The sequence below is a fragment of the Sus scrofa genome, chromosome 16 (genome assembly GCF_054392235.1).
Source record: "Sus scrofa isolate SSC_HxYL_T2T_F1_AM1 chromosome 16, Sscrofa_HxYL_maternal_Yorkshire_Landrace_v2.0, whole genome shotgun sequence".
Lineage (NCBI taxonomy): Eukaryota > Metazoa > Chordata > Mammalia > Artiodactyla > Suidae > Sus > Sus scrofa.
In genome coordinates, this window is record NC_139398.1 from 68,286,315 (window position 1) to 68,302,970 (window position 16,656).

The 16,656-nt window shown below is 38.5% G+C and overlaps 1 protein-coding gene and 1 long non-coding RNA gene across 50 annotated transcripts in view; both read right to left on the reverse strand.

Annotated features, from left to right (window-relative positions):
• LOC146395648 (uncharacterized) overlaps positions 1–15,780 on the reverse strand; it is a 100,630-nt gene extending 84,850 nt beyond the window's left edge. Inside the window, exon 1 of the long non-coding RNA XR_014830907.1 lies at positions 15,623–15,780. This is a non-coding gene — a long non-coding RNA (uncharacterized LOC146395648). The remainder of the gene's footprint in view (positions 1–15,622) is intronic.
• Positions 1–16,656, reverse strand: part of TENM2 (teneurin transmembrane protein 2) — a 1,290,011-nt gene that overhangs the window by 550,090 nt on the left and 723,265 nt on the right. The window lies entirely within an intron of this gene.

Here is a 16,656-nt window from a genome sequence, read left to right on the forward strand (position 1 = left end):
GAGGCAAACACCTTCCACGTTGAACAAAGCAACTGATACAGCTAAAAGGTGAAATCTTACCCTTAGAACTGGCCAAAGAAAAATGTCCAGAGGGTAAAAAACCCATTTTAGTCAACCTGTATAGGGTTTTCATGTGATGTTTTAATATCCAAAGTGAAAGATTATTTGCATCTTCCAACAGTGAAACAAGCAGCTTCACACTGTCCTCACACATTGGAGCTCAGGAAGTTTATATCAAAAAAAATCCTTGCATCCATACAGAAATCAGAGGGACCATATTTCAACAGTGTATGGATGGTCTTACAACTGAGCAGGCAATTTTGCTGTGAGAAGTATTCTGCTGAAACTTAGGAATCTAAGTATATTGATATGCTTCTTATCCTGTAGTCCATGTTGCATAAATTTAGGAGAGGGGAGGGTTAACCTAATAGCTAGTTGGGTAAATCCCTCTGGAGGGAAACACAGGTTTAGCCTGTTAAGAGTTTATTTCATTCATTTTTGGTTCTAGTAATAAAAAAGCTTTTGTTCACAACGATTCGATTGCTAAAAGCAATACTTTTGGTATTAATCATGGATGTCCAAGGAACAACCCCCAAAAGACTCCCATGTGAACAAAGAAAATGTAAATAAATGAATACCCTCTGGATAGCTTGGGTCCAGAATGATGGGCAAATGGGGTGACAGGTTGAGAGGACAGCTATGTCCTATCATATACTTAAGAAACACTATCATCTAGTTATCATCAAAAGCCCTAGACATTCTCCATGATCTATCACCTACAATGATTACTTTCAAATGCTGGATGACAGTAAGAACAGGTGTTTACAGAGAAACTCTGAAATGTGAGGCTCTTTTCTGGTTTTCAAAGCCAGTGACTCACAAACACGCAGTAAGAAATGAGCTGAGAGCACTGGAGTATTATTCATACCTTTGTCTTCACGGCCTCAGTCAAAACCCTCCCAACATCCTCAGTTGACCTCAATTCTGTAAATTGCATAAGTGGCCAAAAAGTCCCTTCCCTACAACTATTTGGAAACCACAAGATATTTTCATAAATAGGTTTCTTTAGCATGCTCCAATGAGAACATTTACACTGCAGGAATAGAGTTACTAGCAGTTCCAATTGAAGGCTATTGAGAAGAGGCTGGATTTTAAGGCTGTTGCTTGGCGGGGGTTATTTTAAATGGTGGAAAAGCTAAGAAATTAAGCCCCATAATAAGAATACTTGGTATCTTCCCAATGGAATGCAATGCTTCTTGCTCTCGAGAGCAGAGAGATGTCTTTATAATCTCAAAATCATTTTTTTCTAAAAGGAAAACCATCTCAAAAAGAAAAAAAAATAAAGAAATCTCCAAATATTTCTACACGTATCCACAGCATAGTGGCAGAAATGCCATGTGGTTGTTTACTGGCAGCCAGAAAATGACCTTCACAGAGGAGAAATATTCTGAATATCATTTCCTACAAACTGTTCCATTTAAATTTCTCTTACTAAACAAAACCTACTTTTGACAACACCCCCCCCCCCCCGCCCAAAATCCAACAGATTCAAAACCAGGGCAGAAAAAAATACTCATATACCAACCCCCCCACCAAGCCTTGGACAGTCATTATTACTTTACCAGGACCATTTTCTAAGCTACAAGAGAAAATTGATTGTTTAGACAATATTATTTAACAATCTCCTGTTAATTGACATTTCCCAGTTGTTGGGTTCATCCAATTACATTAGCCTTTAAACAGCCAGCACACTTCCATAATTTTTAATAAAAATGGCCATTTTGCAAGGTTTAACTTGCTAAATAAGGGTATTAATTTCAATAAAGCAATTAACACATTTACATAATTTGATATTGTTATTTTAATAGAACACAAGAGCTTTAAAAAGCAGTTTGTAACGCAGGAAGAACAGTGACCTATTCACATGCAAAAACTAAACTTTAGCTCCCTGATAAAAAGTTAATAATCATAGCTCTTTACATTTTATAAGTAAGTGAAATTAGAGCATTAAGGGCTTGGAAGTCTACCATCTAGACAAGGAGTCAATAGCAGAGAGGAAAGGAGAGAAGGGGATCTATTTTAGCCATATTAAGAGGCTACTTAGAGGTGGAGAAGGTGCCTAGGTTTTCAGTGCTGCTCTTCAGAGAGTGCAGTGAGGGGAATATGAAGCATTGAGAAGGATGTCAGTATACAAGGGAAAGGTAGCACGAATTAAATAGAACAAAGTAGGGTTATTACTGAAAAGATGCTGCCACATTTACATATTTATGGAAATGACAAGCATTAGCCGCTTTCTTTTTTTTTAAATGGCTGCACCTAGGTCATACAGAAATTCCCAGACCAGGGATTGAATCTGAGCTACAGCTGTGACCTATGCCATAGCTGTGGCAAGGCTGGATCCTTTAAAACCACTGCATTGGGCCAGGGATTGAACCTGAGCCTCTGCAGTGACCCGAGCCACTGCAGGTGGATTCTTAACCCACTGCTAGAACTCCCACATTTGCTTCCTAGATGAGTATGCCCACATTTGACCATGACCAGCATCTCTTCCTGACCACACCCTGGAAGGGGCATATGATTAATCTGGCCTTGGCTGCACAGATTTTCTTTGGACCTTCTCCTCAATGCTAGGGGCTGAGCATTCCCCAGAGACCTCGGGTTCCTACCTACACTGCCCAAGGGGCTCATTTTTGTTGGGGGAAGGGGTGGGTGGTGGGAAGACCAATAGGGTTCCAGGCATCTAGGCTGTAGATGAGACACAGAATGAACCACACTCTCCCTCAGCCACTCCATTTAAAGTCAGGAAAACTCATCTAATGCTTGTGTGCAGGCTGGGCTAAAATTCCTTGACTGAAATAATGGAGGGAGGGAGAGGCAGTTTGATTTTATCTTTCTCAGCCCCTTTGTGGTAAATCTTGCAAAAAAAAAAAGAAAAGAAAAGGGGGGGTAAAGAATAAATTGGGTTGGAGAAAAGGAATTTTAGAAATATGAACAATAGGTACAAAAGGCTCCATTACAGACTGGTTCCCTGGTCCAACCTAGTCAATTCAACCTCTTCCTTTTCAAGTAAGCTAAGTTTCAACCTAGTACCTGGCATGTTACCTGGAGCCAGTATGTTAACACAGTCTAAAAATAAAGCCCAGATAAGGTAAGTGACATGCCCAGGGCCTAACAGCAAGTTTCCAAAGAGAAGTGAACATACAGCATCATTCTTAGCACAAAATATGTTCATGAAATGGTTGATGAATCTTAACTTAAATCTTGTCCAGTGATGTTGAAAAGACAGGGAATCAGGATGGATATGAAGAAGTGTCTATACAACAGTTGAGAGGCTTGAAGGTTCCAGAAGGCGTAGGAAGATACTGAACTCACCTCCTCCTATAAACACAATGAATCTACAATTACACAAGGAATAATTCCTTTGGAAAGTGACCTGAAAACTGGAAAAACAGAACTTCCACAACAAAGGGTAAAAGGACAGCACTGAGACAAGGAGGAGAGGCAGAAATGCAGTCTTGCCAAAGCAAAAAATCAGACCCCAGCTGTGGTGATTCACAATTCACACATTCTTCTCAAGTGCACAGAGAACATTTTCCAGGTTAGATTAAATGTTAGACGAAAAAAAAAGTCTCAACACATAGAGAACAGACTTGTGGTTGCTAAGGGAGAAGGGTGAGGGAATGGGATGGATGGGAGTCTAGGGTCAGTAGATGCAAACTATTACATTAGAATGGATAAGCAATCAGATCCTACTTATAGCTCACTTATATCCAGTATCTTGGAATAGACCATGATGGAAGATAATGTAAGTATAAGAATGCACATGTATGTATGTATGTATGTGTATATATATATATGTATGTGTGTGTATATATATATATATATATATGCTGGGTCACTTTGATGTACAGAACAAATTGGCACAGCATTGTAAATCAACTATACTTTTTAAAAAGTCTCAGCAAATTCAGGAAGATTGAAATCATATCAAGCATCTTGTTTTACCACAATGGTGTGAAACTAAAAAATCATAAGAAAAAAAACCCATGAAAATAACATGCTACTAAACAACCAATGAGTCATGGAAGAAATCAAAGGAGACATCAAAAATTCATGGAAACAAATGAAAAGGGAAATATGATATATACAAATCTATGAGACACAGATTTTAATAGGGAAGTTCACAGCAATATAGCACTACCTTAAACAAGAAAAATCCCAAATTAAAAAAAAAACTTTACACTTAAAGAAACTAGAAAAAGAAGAACACACAAAGCCCAAAATTAGTAGAAGGAAGGAAATATAAAAATCACATCAGAAAAAGTAAAATAGACTACAACGGAAAACACCAATGGAACTAAGAGCTGGTTCTTTTAAAAGATAAAATTTTTAGCTAAACTAAAAAGAGGGAGGATGCAAATTAATCTGAAATAAAAGAGGAGAAATTACAACTGACACCACTGAAATACAAAGGATTTTGAAGACTACCATGAACAATTATGCACCAAAAAATTGGACAACCTGGAAGAAATGCATAAATTCCTGGGAGTATATAATCTTCAAAGACTGAATCACAAAGAAATGGAAAATCCAATAGAAGGATTACTAGTGAGGAGACTGGGTGAGTAAAAAAAAAAAATCTCCCAACAAACAAAGCCCAGCATCAGACAGCTTCACTTGAGAACTGGACAAAATATTCAATGATTTAATGCATATTATTCTCAAACTCTTCCAAAAAATTGAAGTGGAGGAAAACCTTCCATACAGATTTTATGTAGCCAGTATTACCCTGCCTGATAACAAAACCAGACAAAAACCCCACAAAAGAAAAATGAGAGGTCAATATCCTTGATGAACACAGATGCAAAAATCCTCAACAAACTATTAGCAAACTGAATCCAACAATACATTAAAAGCATCATACACCAACATCAAGTGGGATTTATTCCAGAGATCCAAGGATGATTCAATTTATGCAAATCAATCAGCATGATACATCACATTAACAAAATAAAGGATAAAAACCATACAATTATTTCAATAGATGCAGACAAAGCATTTGACAAAATTCAACATTGTTGACAATAAAAACTCTCAACAAAGTGGGTATAGAGGGTACATACCTCAAGTAATAAAGGCTATATATGACAAGTCCACAGGTAATATCATATTCAATGGTGAAAAGCTGAAGGCTTTTCCTTTAAGATGAGGAATAAGTTAAGTATGCCCACTCTTGTTATTTTCATTCATGAAAGTTTTGGAAGCACTTGAAACAGAAATTAGGCAAGTAAAAGACATAAAGGCATTCAAACTGGAAAAAGGAAGAGGTAAAATTGTCACTATTTGCAGGCGACATGATGCTAAATATAGAAAGCCCCAAAGACCCCACTGCAAAACCATTAGAACTAATAAATTCAGTAAAGTCACAGGATACAAAAATCAAATATACAGAAACATGTGGTGTTTTTATACATTAATAGGCAACCATCATAGAAATTAAGAAAAAAAATCCTATTTACAATCACATTAAAAAGAAAAAAAAAAACCTATGAACAAATTTAACCAGGGAGATGAAAATTAAACATTGAAAAATATAAATGAAAAATGAAAGCAACTGGAGAACACACAAATAAAACAGAAGATGTTCCGTGATCATAGAATGGAAGAATTGATATTGTTAAAATATCCAGTGTACCCAAAGCAGTCTACAGATTAAAAGCAACCCCTATCAAAATTCCAATGGCATGTTTCACAGAACTAGAATGAATTATTCAAAAATTTGTATGGAACCACAAAATACCCTGGATAGCCAAAACGATCTTGAGAAATAAGAACAAAGCTGGAGGTATCATGCTCCTTGACCACAAACTATACTACAAAACTTAGAGTAATCCAAACCACATGATATGGGTGCAAAAACAGACACAAAGGTCAATGGAACAGAATCGCGAGACCAGAAATACACCTACACACATACAAGCAGTTGACTTATGACTGAAGAAGAAAACATACAATGGAGAAAAGATAGTATCTTAAATCAATGATGCTGGAAAAATTGGTCAGCAACATGCAAAACAACCAAACTAGACTACTACCTTATACCATTTAAAAATGGATAAAGCCTTGAATTTAAGACTTGAAATCACAAGATTTCTAAGACAAAAACACAGGGGGAAACCTCACTCATATCAATTTTAACAATGGTTTTGTGGGTCTGACTCTAAAGGCAAGGGAAACAAAAGCAAAAACAAACCAGTAGGTACATCAAACTAAAGTTTCTGCACAGCAAAGGAAACCATCATCAAAACAAAAAGGCAGCCTACTTAGTGGGAGAATATGTTTTCAAATCATATATCCAATAATTAAATAGTATCAAAAATATACAAAGAACTCATGTAACTAAATCAAATTAAAAAAGAAACAACCTAGGAGTTCCCATTGTGGCGCAATGGTTAACGCATCCGACTAGGAACCATGAGGTTGCGGGTTCGGTCCCTGCCCTTGCTCAGTGGGTTGATGATCCAGCGTTGCTGTGAGCTGTGGTGTAGGTTGCAGACGCGGCTCGGATCCCGCGTTGCTGTGGCTCTGGCATAGGCTGGTGGCTACAGCTCCGATTGGACCCCTAGCCTGGGAACCTCCATATGCCGCGGGAGCGGCCCAAGAAATAGCAAAAAAAAAAAAAAAAAAAAAAGAAACAACCTGAATAAACAGGAGGAGAATCTGAACCGACGTTTCCCAGAGATAACATACAGATGGTCTACAGACACATGAAAAGATAAACAGTATCACTAAATATCAAGGTAATGCAAATCAAAACCATAATGTGGTATCACCTGGTATGCGTAGAACAGTTATTATTAAAAAGACAAGGAATAACAAGTGCTGGCAAGGATGTGGGGACACAGAACCCTTGTACACTGCGTTGGGAATGTAAATCTCTGCAGCTGCCATGAAAAACAGTATGGAGTTTCCTCAAAAAGTTAAGAATAGAACTACCATTTGACCTAGGTATTCTGCTTCCTGGTATGCATCCAAAGAGCTTCAAAACACTAATTAGAAAAGATACACAAACCACTGTGCTCATTGTAGCAGTATTTTCAACATATGGAAACAACTTAAGTGCCCATCAATGGATGAATGCATAGAATGCACAGATTATTCCATGAATGCATGGGATACTTTTCAACCATAAAAAATGAAATTCTGTCATTTCAGACAATATGGATGAATCTTAGAGAAATTATGCTAAGTGAAATAAGTCAGGAGCACAAAGAGAAATACCACATGATTTTACTTTTATGTGAAATCTAAAAAATCTAAAGAAATAAAAACAAACTCATTGACACAGATATCAAACTAATGGCCATCATAAGGGCAGGGAGTTGGGGGTACATGAAATGGATAAAAGGGGTCAACTTTCTGGTGATAGATGCCAATTGGACTTGCGGTGGTGACAATTTTGCAGTGTATACAGGTGTCAAATTATAGCACTGTCCTCCTGAAACTTATATAATAAACAGAACACACAGAATTGAGAATTTTTCCACTTCTTCACCCCAGTTGATCAGTTACAGATCTATCAAGTAGTCTTTGATTTAGGTGGGACTCAGCAGATGCCTGTGGGAACTTAACAAGATCTGCAAAAAACAATGTCAAAAATTAATGGAGTCATTACTGATTCTGCAAGTTTTACTTTGGGTAGAATTGGAAGCTTCATTTTGTCAAGCATTTAAAATTTAAAACACACAAGTTTTGCATTTGCACTGCTGGGATTTCTTCAATAAAACATATTTATTAACCTATCATGAAGACTTATTCTTTCAATTAATTACTAACAATAGGAATTCAAAGCAATCAATTCTATAGGACAAAATTGAAAGCTAGGGGAATTTAGGATGGTTAGAGGCATCCACTGTCATTAGCATGGCCCCTGGAATGAAAGGCACAGTCCTGACATGGATTGCCAGTGTTTTGAATGGTTCTATTAAGAACAGGGAAGAAAAAAAGTGGAAGTGGGAAAAAAAAAAGAAGGGAAATAAAAAGTCCCTCTGCTATTATTATTTATGAATACTGGTATGATTGAACTAGATTTTTGGATTGTAAATCATGAAACTAGACTTCAAGAAGTGAAGAGTTTATCTACTACCTTTACAGAGGAACTCAATTTAAAGGCAACTTCTAAATTCAAGAAACACTTTGTGAGTTCTTGCGTTGTGCTAAGCAGGGTGCCCCACACTGGGGATTTAAAGAGGAACCTCACAGTTGTAACACCTGCCCCATCAGCTAGCCATCTAGTTAGGGGCTGAACAGGCAGCAACGACAATGGAGCATAATAACTGAGTCAGATAGAGGTGGCTGGGCATCCGCAGGGCACTCCACTAGACATGGAATTGGGATGGACATGTGATGCAGCCCTTGGGAGATGAATTAAACTTCCCACTCAGGGCACTGGGAAGCCAAGGATGATTTGAAATTAGGGAGCAAAAGTGCAGATTTGCATTTGAGGAGCCCTCATTAGGAAGCTGCTGCAGAAATACAGTGAGGGAGGGTGGGCATCTGACAGACAGTGGTATTTGTGGGGATAAAACAATTATATGTACACTAGAGGTATTTAGCCTGTAAAATCCACAAAACTTGGGCCTAATTAATAAGCATTTAGAATGAGGCATAATACATAGTCACCAACACTGAGTATTTGTTGAGAGAATAAACAAATATGCCAGTTAATTAAAATACTTATTTTTTAAACATTTCCAAAGACCTTCAGATCCTTTTGTTTATTCACATAGGCTTTCAGGAAATATAAACACACACACATATATACACATATTCCTAATATGTATAATATATATTAGGAATTTTATCAATGCAGACTTTTCTTGAAAATATCCAAACCCAAATAACTCTTTTAAGATAGCATGATTCATTTTCTACCATATTATAGGAACTATGCTTGCATTAATCCAGGGGAAAACACTTGCTCACATTTGGATTAAAAAGTTATCACATTTTAATAAGAATCAATTTTCTGTGCCTTTAATTAAAATCATTATTTGATAATAATGCAAATTCACACAAGCACAACAAATTACTTGAATATACCTTTGTTCATGCCCTTTATTATATTGGAGAATAAATATAGTCCCTCTACTTGGAAAATTTGAACTTGAAAAAGGAGAAATTTAAAATTTATTGACAAATCACTCAAGGCCAGAAGCAGGGGTGAGATGATTCCTCCAGAACACTTTGCCATGCTGTTCCCTTCAGGAGCCATTCTTTTAACTTCGCTAAACTCATTTAGTACCAGGCTCACTGCTACTGCAGCCACAACAGCCATCTTTTTGGTCCCTAAACCACCTAGCTCCTGGCCACCAAAAGGACTTTGAATTTACTGTTATCCCTACCTGGAACTTTATTTCCTGGGACCTTTGCATTTGGACCTCAGCATAAAGAAAAGTCTGCTCTGACAACCCCACCTTAAGTGGTGTCTTTCTTTTTCCCACATTTACCTCCTCTCTCTATTCTGTCACTCTGGGTTTATTTTTTTGAAAACATCCCTCATTGAAAATATCTTACTACCTTAGTTGTCTCCTTCTTACTTTACTGTGTTGTCACCCACAATAGATAGAAAGCTACATGAAGACAGGCATCTTATTTGTCTAATACATTACTCTTCCCTTAGTGTCTAGCTGATGCTCAGACCATAGCAGATGCTCAATGAAATATTCAAAAAAGAAATATAAGCCTCATAGATTTTTTAAAAATCTGATTTTATACATGAGGAGATTCAGAGAGGTTAAGAAACTTGCCCAAAATCACAGAGCAAGTAAATGGAAAGACCAATATTTTGCCCTTAGAATGTATTTTCCAAAGCCAATGACAAGGCGGTTGCTAGAGAGGAAGGAGCGTCATACTGGAGCCTAGTAAGTGTGCTACATAAACAGTGGTATTTGTACAGTATTTCCCAATACAAGACACCATGAAATGTATAAAGTAAGGACAGACAAAAAAAAAAAAAAGCAACCAATCTCTGGTTTCATGGCCACAATTATCCTGGGTAAATTACAAAGTACTCAGGAAACTAACTTCTGATCAATTGCTCAGAATGGGAAAGGCAGTGGAGTATGTATCTTTATACCTCAGTCAGGGGGAACACTGAAATTTCAGCCCGTCTGGACACCATCTACATTATATTCAAGTTCCTGCCCAGTGGGGTGTACATCTAAATTTAGTCAATGAAGTCTTGTTTTTGTTCAGATTTATTCAACAAACATGTATTGAGCCCCAATCATCTGATGGCACTAAGTGCTAAGGTCATAGCAATGAAGCAGTTAATCATGGTCCCTGTTCCTAGGAGCTGACGTCTTAGTAAAGGATACAGAAAACCAGCAAATATGCAGGATAAGGGCTCTGAAAGAAATATAGAGGGTGATGAATTACAGAATATATGGAGGACTATAAACAGGGCTGTAAAGAGGTTCCATGAACTAGTAACACTTACTTTTATTTATTTGTGCATTCAGCATACATTTATTGAGCACCTACTGAATGCTTGTTCTAGAACCTGAAAGTACAGCAGTAATGAGGGAAGGGAGGGAGGAGGCCTTGCAGACATTTAGGGGAAGACTGTTATATCAGGGACAGTGAAGGGAGAGGTCTCGAAATGGAATATCCAGCGGATTAGAGAGATGTGAGGAAATCTGAGTGTGAGAATGAGGGGAAGTGGGCAGAAGAAAGTGTCAAAGAGGTAACTGAGGCCAGACTGTGTAGGGCTTTTGAGGTCCCTGTAAGGACTCCAGTGAGGTTAGAGGCCATTAGAAGACTGGGAGCAAAGCAGTGACAGATCAGACTGTATCAAGCGCCCTCTAGCGGCTATACTGAGAACACATGTACAGATGAAGGCATGGAAGGACAGCCAGCCTTACAGGCAGGAGCTTCAAGTGCAACGATCTAGAAACGGGAGAACTTGGCGTTTTTCAGAAACAGAAAGGAGCCCTACATGACCACAGAAGAGTCGAAAGGGAGACAGAGGCATGAGGTGAGGATGCGGGGTCCAAAAATCAGGCCAAGCGTCTGGTTCTGGGTATCCTGATGGGGTTCAAAGCCACAGATACAAGAAACTTTTTATAAGAGGAGCCATGTGCCTTCCCCAGAGGCTAACCTTCTAATTTTGTTGTTGTTGTTGTTTTTTCTTCGCTTAGTTAGCATCAGCCAACAGTAGGACAGAAAAGTGTGGTTTCTAAGCACTGACCAAAAAAAAGCCTTAATTTTTAAAAAGCGTGCCAATAGAGTTATAATTACTGAACACACAACCTCATGTGTATTTAAAAGACAGATGCAGTGATTACAGTGTACAAGTCCTTCAGGGATAAAGAAATCTAATACCATCATTCTAGTTCCAAAGAGGGTTCTGTAGTTGGCTGCCTCATCACACTTTCACTACCAGCAAATTGCCTCGTTTCTCCATGACTAGTCATACTAAAGACATGTATCTTCTGGAATTTAGGAAAAAGATCTAAAGTCAATGTAGAAACATTTTTAAGAACTTTAATAAAAGGTTGAAGATTTTTCAACTCTTTCAGCTATAACCCTTCTCCTCCTTTTTAGTCATTAACAAGGAGTCATAAATGAGCAAGGGTCCATTTTCCACAGCTTTCATGGAAAATGAGTAATTCTTTATTCTAGCCACAGAATCCTACACATTAGAGAGCCTGGTTTCATCTGCTCAAAGATCAGCTTATCTCTGATGGGTATCCTGATGGGGTTCAAATGATTCCTTTTACCAAATATTAACAGCTAATCATGCAGCCAGCCATAGCCACATGCTTGCTGACACCGGTAATCGTCTACATATACGAATCAGCACCTGAGGGAAGGCAGAAGTGACACAGTTGATCTTTGCTGAGCAAGGCACACAGGCTAAAAGGGGGACACGTGGGTCTTCACATCTGGAAATGGACAGGAGAGCTGTTCTACCAATGTCTGCTACTTACTGCTAGTCCTGGGACAAATCCTCCTTAGCATCTGCAGGAGCTTTATTTCTAAACCATGAATGGGAGAAAAAAATGGAGATGAGGATTTCAGGTCCAGTTAATTTAAAGCTGCAAAAGTAACAACTAATGCTATCAAAACACTTTGAAATATGCTTTTCTGATTTTTGACAATCATTTGGAATTGCTCTCTAATCATGTTGGAAACAAGGACATAGACATGATAGGTAGGATAATGAACTCGCAAAGATGTCCACTCCACGTCTTAATCCCTAGAGTTTGTGAATTTGTTACCTTACATGGCATAGGGGACTTTGCACCAGTGATTAAGATTAAGGACCTTGAGATGGGGAGATTATCCTGGATTATCTTGGTCTAATCCATGGATCTCTATAAATGGAGAAACTTTCTTGACCCTAGTCAGAGGGAAATAAGACAATGAAAGCAGGGTCAGAGAGAAGCTGTGTGGGTAATCTTTGAAGACAAAGGGGCTGTGAACCAAGGACTGTGGGACAGCCTTCAGAAGCTAGAGAAAGCAAGGGACACATTCTCCTCTGGAACTTTCAGAAAGAAACACAACTCTGCCCACACTGGGATTTATCCCAGTGGAAGTCGTGTTGGACTTCTGACCAGCAGAACCATAAAATAATACATCTGTGTTATTTATGTGACTCTTTGTGGCAATCTGTGATGATAGTGATACACAAAACTAATATTAAGGTTTTTAGTTGTATTTGCTAGGAAACTGAACCACTCAAACCACTGAAAAATTTTCCACATTCTTTTCAAGTGATGTATTACTTTTTTTTTTAAACCTGTGAAATAATGATAGCTGATTTTATTAACTGACTTCTCTGCAAATGGAAATGGGGATTAGGTCTAACATCAAGCTAATGAATGACTGAAGGACAAAAGGTCCTAAGGCTTTTAATCCCTTAATACTATAGTAAGTAGGATCAAAGGAGAGATGAGATAGAAGTTTTCTCCTAGAAAATTAAGTAATTGGGCTACTAGAATGAGGGGATTTATTATGCTAAGTACACATGCCTATTTCCTAATAAACTGCCATTTGTAACAGATTACTGCTGATTTCATTCCAACACAGCACACACCCAACTTCCTTGCCTGCACAAAGCTCCGTCCATATCCTCTTCGGAGTAATGCATATTACATTTGTGTAACCAAGGGAATTTAAAGCTTCTGTAAAATACGCAAACCATCATAAATTGTCCCCTTCTTCCGCTGGGCTTCTACTTTCCCTCAAAAGCTCTGATGTCAACCCAACACCTCGATTTAAATGATGTCCTTGCATTCAACCAGGGAGTATACATTATTTGGGCTCTCGTTTGAATACATCTTCTAGGAAGATGCACTGAAATAAATAAATGCAATATTTCAGAGTGAAAAAAACGCAAGTGAACAGAATCCTTTTACAAACAAAGCCATCCGATGTGAGCATCTGCTGTAAACTACTCACTTATCATGGGGAGGGGGGGAGAATCACTTAAGTATCAACAATAAATTCAGTTCAACAAACGGATTGAGTGCCTACAGGGGAAATGGCTGTATTAGCATTGTGGCACAATGATGAGACATTCAACGCCTGCTGGAGATGGTATGAAGGAACCATGAACAAGAACATTTTTTAGTTTTCTCACTGCCCCAAGCATCAAGCTGATGTATTCTTCATCAAGATGAAATCTTCTGTGCCCCCACACTTTTGTTCAAATGCGTGGCTAAGTTTTGTATGCACACATGTGTGTGTGCTTAAACACTTGAAGGTCGATTAAGCCTACTTTTTTTCAAGGAGATGCCATGGCATATCCTACCACACAGTAATTAACATGAAATGCTAGGTTACCGTTTCCTATGCTGTGTTCTGTGGAACACGTATAACTTACAAAGTTATTTCTAGGAAAATTGCTTTGGGCAGTGCTTTCTTTTTTCTCCCCCTCTTTTTATTAACCACTCACATATAAGTAAAGAAACCTATTTACATTTGTAGGTCACAGAAGTTCCCATAAATGTGGGGCATTCTACTTCCCAAACCACTCCTTCCCCCTTCCCTCCCTCACCTGCCATGCCTCACATATCATTACCATGTGGCACATTCATGGAATGGAATTGAGAAAATGCCTTTTTAGAGCTGGGTTTCTCAACCTGGGTACTCTTGACATCTTAGGCTGGGTAATTCTTTGTTGGGACTGGGGGCTATCTTGTGCTTTAGGGATATTTGGCTGCATCACTGGATTTTATCCACTAAATGCAAGTAGTACTCCACCTCCCAGTTCTGTGCAACAAAAATGTCTGCAGACAATGCCAAAGCCTTTAAGGGGGGCACAGTTGCCCCCTGGTTGGGAATCATTGTTCTAGATGATTTGTCAGCCTCTAGGAAGACTGTTTTTTGTGTACTTTATTACACCTATTCTGGTTACTTAGATTTTACTTCCTTCTTGTTATTAGCCTTATGCAGAGCCATCATCCAGGGCTTAGGCTGCTGGTTGTCTTTCATTCTATACTCATTTTCAGCTCATCAAACATTCATTTTACCTTTCACCCCTTCAGATACACATTCTTTCCCTGTGGAAACCCAATTCAAGCTGCTCCAGGACTACTTCTGCTCTCCAGGACCCTCTGAGCTCAAACACGTAGGAATTTTCCTTACGTCTTAGTGTTGCCCTAAAAATCTCAATACTGGTCATCCAAGAGCCATCTTTCCTCTCTATCTGGTCCTTTGTGGTAAGGCACTGAGTCCACGGGCACGGACCCAAGAGGAGAACTTGGTCCAGAGGGATCCTCACAAGCATGCAGGTCAAGCCATTTCAAAAAGTCTTTTCAGCTGAAGCTTCTCCTTGAACGGCAATGTTTGTTTTATTAGGAAAGGGAGCCCCTCTCAGACAAATAATTGCTTTCACCTCTTCCGACTTAATTACATTCCCTATCCATCCTTTCTTTTTTGGGTAGAAGTCTTTTCATCCTTCCTTTTTTATATACACTAGAAATTTAAAAAATGCATCAATAACACATAGACTGAGTTCTGGTTTAGTTGTCTGCTTAAAAAATGTAAAAGCTCGAAACAATCCCCAGTATTTCTTTGGGGCATGTGTGTCTCTGGGGTTTTTCTTTGTGCTCTACCTACTTTTACGTGTGTCTAATTCATATCCAAAAAGCTGAAAAACTATTGTTAGTATCACCTTTGGGTAGATGTGGAAGTTGAAGCTAACTCAGCAAGGTTAAGTGAAATGACAAAGGTCTCAAAACTGGTAAATTTTGAAGCAGAAAAAAAATTCAACTAAACCATTGATTCAAACTAGACTTTCTTACCTGAAATCTACCTTGTTGTGTTTGGAAATTGGTTTCTATTTGTGTGGATCCTGATCTATGGTATGACTTCAAAAACCCATATTCTTTCCATCACACAATGGATAAAATAATTTCGATACCAAACCCCACTCAACCTGTCTTTAAATTACATATTTGACTCCAGCCCCTTTCGGTCCCAGAGGGTTATATAGGCTCTGTGTTTTTCCATACTACCGATGTTTCATCGGAATTTGTTCCTCGCAGGAGGTTTTTCTAAATGCTTTAACATACATTGTCTCTGGCAAGGCAGAAAGGACAGAGGTGATTACCTTTTTCAGAGATGCAGACACTGAGCCTCAGAGAAGCTGCAACTTGCCCAGGTCACCAGCTCCTCTGTGACTGGCCCAGGAACAGGACCCAATTTGTCAGACAATAAGCCTGGCAACGTTCTTTTCACACAGAATAGCTTCAGTGGAGGTCCTCAGAGCTGGGTCAGTTCCACACCAACAGAAAGAGGGATAGAGGCAATTACGGGGATATGTTTTATATATATTATATACACACACATACACACAATGAACAAACTAGATGATGGTTTTCTCTGCCTGACTCTGCAAAGAGAGTTGGGGTTTCCCTTATTTGAAGGTAGCTGTGTCTCATGGATTTAGGAAACCACTAAAATCGAATTCATATTTGGATGATAGATATTCAGAATTTCAGATTAGCAAAAACTTTAGAAGTCACCTATTTTAAATTAAAACTCCCTTGCAAATGAGCAGGGCTAAAACCTTAAAAGGTCAAGGTATTTGCCAGATGTATTTGCCACTGTATATCCAACTCAAATGACACTGGTTTTTTAGAGCGAAGTTCTGCTTATTCTCAAAGTCTGCTTTGGGGCAGCACCTACGAGGAAATAGAGTTCCTGTGCTGGAGAGATTACAGTCTTTGTTTATTTTCACCCCTATTTTGCAGATGTAGAAACCAAGACGCAGAGAGGTGAACCCAAAGGCACAGTTCTGTCACTGAGCGCTGATTTCAAAGACCGTGGTCCTTTACACCAGAAAGGGGAAATACTGCTTTCTCAAGAAACAGGAACCCATCTTTATATTTTAAGCTTTAATGAAATCTCAAAAGACACAGATGATGTAAAAACTATAGCATTCTAGTGAAAATTAATAAGCATTCAAGGAGGCAAAGAATTCTGTGCATCAAGAGTGTGCCAACGAAATCATTCAAATACAACTCTTGGGTAATTTTAGAATATTTGAGAATATGTTCCATTTATTTCTAAACCATCTTGCTTCGAGACTTCAAAACTGAGGAGGTAGGAAGGATCACTTTACAGCCAAGGATAAGGCACTCA